The 6,847-nt window shown below is 59.5% G+C and overlaps 1 long non-coding RNA gene across 1 annotated transcript; it reads right to left on the bottom strand.

Moving 5' to 3' along the window:
* Positions 1-3,553: 3,553 nt before the first annotated feature.
* On the bottom strand, positions 3,554-4,572 carry LOC119113381 (uncharacterized). The gene is made up of 3 exons (XR_005095905.1): positions 4,489-4,572; positions 4,105-4,189; positions 3,554-3,626 (listed from the first exon to the last, which is right to left on the bottom strand). It is a non-coding gene; the product is annotated as an uncharacterized LOC119113381 (long non-coding RNA).
* Between the last annotated feature and the right edge of the window lie 2,275 nt (positions 4,573-6,847).

Below are 6,847 nucleotides of genomic sequence, written 5' to 3' on the forward strand. Positions count from 1 at the left end.
ACGTCACGGGATCTGGTTCAGACTTCTGTACCAGTGTGTGGAGCTCTTATTTTTCCCATACCCGTGCTTCATGTGCAACGTCTCTGGCGTGGAAACTAACCCTTGAAAAGACCGGCTTTTCGGCTTGAGTCTGACTTTTTGGCCGCCAGATGCCACGGTTACATCGGGCGAGGCCATTGCGACGGCAGAGGCTCCGGGGGACGCCTGTGCTGTGCGCCCGCCTGTGTCGTTAACGGACGCGTTAGCTGCGTTTGCCGTGTCGCGATTGTGCCTGTCGTTAACTGTCGCGCGCCGCACGCCGCCGTGCCCGCTCGCCTCGGGGCACGGGGACCCTGCCTGTGGCCAGCGCTCCGCCCCACCCCTACGGCGACCCCCGCGGCCCCCGGCGGGTCCCCATCCGGACGGGGCGCTGGTCTCGGCAGCGCTGACCAGCTCTCGGAGCGCTGGTCTCGGAGTGGATCAACAGCACGCTCGCGCGCCACCCGCCGGTGCCTGCCAAGACACCTTTCAAACCGGTTTTCATCAAGCGGCCGCCTCTTTTGAACGTGTCGGAGGCTCCAGAGTACGGTATCGGGCGTCTCCTGCGCTGAACTTTGCTGCCTTAGCGAACGGCGGCAGTGTGCGACACCGCCGTCCTTCGTGAATCCTACGCCATCCATCCCTGTGAATCCGCTCAGCCTCGACCCCGCCGGACCCGGGACGGCGGCAGCACGCTGTGAGGTGGAACTGCACTCGAGCCTGTCGTTAACCTTCAGACCTGCTAGAATAAAAGCTATGATTTCAGTCGCGTGGTGTGTGGTGTTTCGCGTGGTTTGGGACCACCACGGACACGTAGGACTTTGGCAGGTGCCTCAGGTACCGGCCGAACCGCTCCTGCTGCTGTAGCCTATTTGTCGGCCGGAGCTTACGAACACGCCGACCGCGCGTGCCATGTTACGTCGGCGACTATGGAAATCATTTACGCCCGCCACTCAGTCGCAAAGGTCGAAGTTCCGTTGAGAGAAAATACCGACGCTGAGTTCCGATCTCGACGGCCCCAGCTGAAGGTTAAACTACTGCAGCCGGAGAGTGAACTACCGCAGACGGAGAGTGAACTACCGCAGCCGGAGGGGAAAATATTGCAGCCGGGAGGGGGCAACTATGACAGCCGGAGGGTGAACTACCGCAGCCGAGGGTGAACTACCGCAGCCGGAGGGTCAACTATCACAGCCGGAGGGGAAACTATCACGGCCGGGAGAGAGGGGAGGGGGGGGAAGGGGAACTATGGTAGCCGGAGGGTGAACTGCCGCAGCCGGAGAGTAAATTACCGCAGCCGGAGTGGGAACTACCGCAGCCGGAGGGTGAACTACCGCAGCCGGAGGGTAAACTATCGCAGCCGGAGGGGAAACTATCACAGCCGGGAAAGCGGGGAGGGAAAACCATGGCAGCCGGAGAGTGAACTGTCGCGGCCGGAGAGTAAACTACCGCAGCCGGAGGGGGAACTACCGCAGCCGGAGGGGGAACTACCGCAGCCGGAGGGTGAACTACCGCAGCCGGAGGGTCAACTGTCGCAGCCGGGAGGGGGGAACTATGGCAGCCGGAGGGTGAACTGTCGCAGCCCGAAAGTGAACTATCAGAGCCGGAGAGTGAACTATCGCAGCCGAGGGTTAATTGTAGCCGGAGGTGAACTATAGCACCCGAGACGACGAAACACATTGCATTGGTAGCACTGGCGATATATTCAACTTCGATTCGAGCAAAAGTACAAATGTGGCGAATGACAAACACACTCAAGGTCACTTATGCATACTTCGCCATTTGGAGATTCGTGGTACTTGCAAACAAGGACAAGGGTGACGGAAAAATTAAATCATACATGTACACCGCCATTACATGTTCATTGAATCCACTGACAAGAGCCCCCCCCCCACAAATGTCAGCCTAACAGTGTCCTAACCGGTGCACTCGCTCTCAGTGGCAGACAACTCAGGTACTGTATCCATCATGAGTGATGACCGAAGCAGTGAACCAAACGACACTAATAGCAGACGCAAAGACGTCAAGTCTGTCGGCATTTCACATCCACCGGCATACCAACAATGTCGTGCTCCCACATCCCCTTTGTACGCGTCACAGATGACACTGACACATGGTTACAGCACAAAACACAGTGAGCACCGCCGCGACCGCCGGGCACGGGCAGCGCCATCTCGCGCCGCGCCTCTACAGCGCCATCTACCGGGCGGCGGGTGGGGAGGCCGGCCATCTATCATTGACGGCTGGCTGCAGTCGTCGGGCGATGGAGTCCGGCGACCCGGGCCGGCCGCCCAGTGGCAGCCTCCAACCCCACCGTCCCACGAGCTGGATCAGCTCCCTTGAGACAGTTATCAGCTGTGCCAGTGCCATCAGCCGTGCCGGCACCATCAGCTGTGTCAGTGCCAGCAGCTGTGCCAGCGCCAGCAGCTGTGCCAGCGCCAGCAGCTGTCCCAGCGCCATCAACTGCGCCCGTGCCATCACCGGTCCTCGCGCCGTTTGACAGCCTGGATCAGCTGCCGCAGCAGCGCCACCTTCTCGCGGTGCATGGCCTCCAGCCTGCGCAGCTTCTCCTCCTCCCAGGCGCGGCGCCGCTCGGTCGCAGTACGCTCGCGGTCCCGCCGCTCCTGCTCCAGATACTGCTGGAACCAGGGCGGCGGCGCCGCCGACTCCTCCGCCGGCGCGGCAGCCACCGCTGGGGGCGAACACCGGCGTTAACATCCCATGTGGCGTACGGAATCAGTTGGCACGGCACGGCGACGGACAAACTCTGTGCGGACCATCGCACCAACATCGACGTAATGGCACGCACACAGCACAGTTCCGTGTCGCGTCGTGAGCCCTCGCCGCGGACGACGTAACAACACGGCCAACAGAAGACGTGGTAATACAGCCAACAAGACGTAACAACGGAGGTAACAAAACGTTACGATACGGGCGACAAGATGTAACAACAAGGCCAACACAAGACGTGGCAACACGGCCAACACAACATGTGGCGACGGGGCCAACAAGACGCAACAACACGCCCAACAAGACGTTACAATACGGCCAACAAGACATAACAACACGGCTCACAGGACATTTCAATAAGGCAGACCTGACGCAACAACACGGCCAACGGTACGTAACAACACGGCCAACACAAGACGTGGCGACACGGCCAGCAAGACGCAACAACGCGACCGCAACAGCTGACTGACAACAACAACAAAAAAACGCGAAACGAAGCAGGCACCAATGCACTGAGCGCCGGGCTGGCAACAAAGGGCATTCCCAGCGGGCGGGCGGTCCGTGAGCCAACCCGCCGTTCGCACGCGCCTCGTCCCGCCCTTACCTGCACGCGGCTCCGGGCCGGCCGCCGCCGCCGCCGCCGCCACCGCCGGGCATCGTGCGGCGGGCTCGACGCGCGGCCGCTTGGCCGGCTTGAGTGGCGAGCCGCTGGCGACGGGCAGCGCCGCCGCCGGGATCACGAGCACGCCCTGGATGGCGCTGGGTGCGGGCGCGGGCGCGGGCGTCGGGGCCGGCGGGGCCGCCGCCGCCAGGTCCGGCTCCGCGTCCTCGCCGCTCTCCGGCCTCCGCGGGCTACGCTCCGCCATCAGCTCCTTCATGTCCTGGCGGGGCGGCGGAGCCGGTGAGTGCGAGCGCGACACGCGCTGGCCGTGCGGACGAGCCTCCCACGGCGTCTCGGCCGACCGGTCGCGGTCGGCCGGCACCCGAACACGGAGCTGCGCCGCGGGGGTGCTGTTGCACCGCTGCCTGCACAGCTCCGATGCCGTCGCACGCGGTCCGCAACGTCACTATCACCACCAGGTGATTTACATCTTACGCGCGACTTGACAGCAATATGAACAAACACAAAGCAACCGTGCGGCTTCAGACAGCTTCGGGCAATGCAACTACGCTGAGTAAGCAATTCCGTAAAATATATTTCGCCGCGCGAATACACTTGTAAACGGCGCGAAGTGTGCGTCAACGATCGCACACCTCTCACAGTCCCCCGATCCTTACTCTTACAAGGTTTGCGGGCATGAACATCCACGCCTGTCAGGAAGACGTGCGGAAGCCGACAGACCAATCAGCTGCACTCACGTCGTAGAACTCCCAGTGGGTGTTGAACACCCCCGATTCGGCCTCCCGCGCCATTATCCGTTTGTACGTGGCAAACATGTTCTGCCTGCCGACGAAAACGAACACGGCGTTGTGGTCCAGTGTCTGCCGTCCAACCGTTAACAACATCCACGGACTTTTGGTGTCAAGACCACGAGTCGGCTGAACACCACAAATAGTGAAAATACTGACACACCCGTCTGCTTACAAACAGCCTCATTCTGTGCTTATCTGTGAAGTCCAAGGCGCCTGGGTGGCGCTTTACTGTCTGCCACCACTCCCAAACCCGTCTGTCAGCTTCGCACGCCGTCCTCCCTGGCCACACCGGTCACACAAGGCCTCCCGCCTGCCCGGCCGCGTACGCACCACTTCTGCAGCACGTCCTTCGGCGCGACGTGGTAGCCGGCGGCAGCGAGCGAGTCGTTGGCGGCGTAGAAGGCCTGGCGCCGCTGCGGGCAGAGCGCGCCGCGCGGCAGGCCACCGCGGTCTGCCAGCGCCCACATGTGGGGTCGCAGGCCGGCCAGCATCGCCATCACCATCGGTCGCGTCCAGTACAGTCGGTCTCCTGCCGGGCACGGAAAGCGCGCCCGGTCAGCGGCAGCGGCGGGGGGCGCGCGGGCGCGCGCGGTCAGCGGCGGCGGGCGACCCGCGGCCGGAGGCGGCCGCCGGTCTGCGCTCGGAGGATGCTCGGGTAGCGTCGCAACATGGGGCGGTCATTCCAGTAAACTTTCATTCCATTCCAGGGGACAATGACAGCGAGTTTCAAACATTCCAGGGGACAATGACAGCGAGTCCAGCCCCGCACATATTTCTAATTCCGCGAATACTTCGAACGGTACGCTGATTTCCTCCCGCTAAGCGACAAGTTGCTGTCGCACACATGTGGGTAGACATGCGTACACATTCCGCCGGCGCCACCTTTTCTTGTACGCATTGTTTTTGCCGCTTGGAGCGTCCGTGTACGCTGTAACGCCGTGCTGTTGAGGTCACGCCATTCATCTGTTTGTCTGTGCCCGCTGTTGGGGTGCATGATTTATACCTTGTTGTCGCTTCGTAGTTGGTCTACGAGTTGTTCACTTTATCAAATAACCTAACTAATGGAGTTCAAAACGCGTTTCTGCAGCCTCGTTACGTAAGCAAGTATGCACTAGAGTTGCGCGCAGTAGAACGTTCTGGGGCGCCCCCTCCCCCGAGATCGGAGGTCGCCCGCCAACGCCCCGCGGCCCCGCGGTGTATCTAGACTGACGCATGTTGCGTAGCGTCAGACGAGGTCCAACCACCACCAGGGCTGCGACTCTGCATAGCTTACACAACGCGAGCCAGTCGGACTATCTTGTAGCCGAATATAGACGACCCTCTTACGTATGTTTTAATGGACAATGAACAGAAAAACGCTGATCTAGAAGGTGAAGCGTTACATTGGTGCCGCAACCCGGATCAAGACCAAGCGGATCTTCAACGCCGGACCGGCTGCTCATCTCAAACCAAGGTGCGGCCATTGAAGTACAGGTTCCGATCCATGCGAGGCATACAAGTCACTGGATCACCGGAAGGGAGCAAAATTATTTGGTTTTTGGCACCTGCGCCTGCTGGAATATATTGAAAGACAGTTTCGCCACTGATCAAGGGAATATTTTGAAAACAACTCTGCTCTTACCATTCTTCCTATCTGGAGAACAGGAGGAAACACGCAAGCACTTATGCGCTTGCCACAATCTAAGCAAGCGTGAGGAGTTGTAATTGTTGTACTTGAAAACATGTTGATCACGGGCGTCCAGTGTCACGCGCCTGACCGTCGAATAGAGGCCGCCGCTTCTGGGTACGGGGCGCGGCACATGACGCAAATATGGCTGCCAACATGGCATCCCCGAGAAAGGAGAAGTCGATGACAGCGCCACGAATATGTAAGACAAGTGCCGCTTTGAGGCGCCGAGAGCACCTTTACCCAGCAAGCAAACACCGCAACAAAAAGGACGAAAGTTGAAATTCCGTGGTAAGCCGGGAGGAATCGGTGCCAATGTGCAACAGTCAATCGGTTCGTGACGAGTCCAAAAACAATGTCGAAAACAGTCGTGACGTCAAATGTCGCAGAAAACCATTTCGCAGTTCTCGTACCAGAGGAGGACGACTCAAGATATTTTAACACGCACGAGCAGTATTTCGAAAACGGGCAAGGAACAGCAAAAAATCGAGGCAAACGCAAACGATAACGCAACGGCATCCCACAGCAGTGCGGCAAACGGAGCCGTTAACACTCGAGGTAAGCAAAACAGAAACGGTCCGCGACCCAACAAGCCGCGTGGCTAGCATAAGCCCTACCGGCAACATCCAACCCTCAAACATCGCGACGGTGTTGGAAGCACACCCAGCCATCTCCGGAGCACGGGAGTGTTCGAGCTCAGAACACACAACAGAGCATCCGCTGTCCCTCTATTCCCCGAAAAATACGGTTGCAAGAAAGAAACCAGGAAAGCCATTGCCACGTCCCACGCCTGCGCCCAGGTTCAGCACGTCATCGAGGAAGTGCATGACGTCAAATGCTGGGCGCAACCTCAGCAACAACAGGCAGGACGAAACGTCATTCCCATGACGTCAGATAGCGAGGTAACAAGGAGGTTGTAATTTCGGAAGCAAACGACGAACAGCAAGAGCATATGCAGCGGAAACCAGGAGCAAAACATCGAGCAATCATTTTCATCGCGAGATGTGAAACCTCACGCATTCA

This window comes from Pollicipes pollicipes, unplaced genomic scaffold (genome assembly GCF_011947565.3).
Source record: "Pollicipes pollicipes isolate AB1234 unplaced genomic scaffold, Ppol_2.1 Scaffold_7262;HRSCAF=8765_pilon_pilon_pilon, whole genome shotgun sequence".
Taxonomy (NCBI): Eukaryota; Metazoa; Arthropoda; class Thecostraca; order Pollicipedomorpha; family Pollicipedidae; genus Pollicipes; species Pollicipes pollicipes.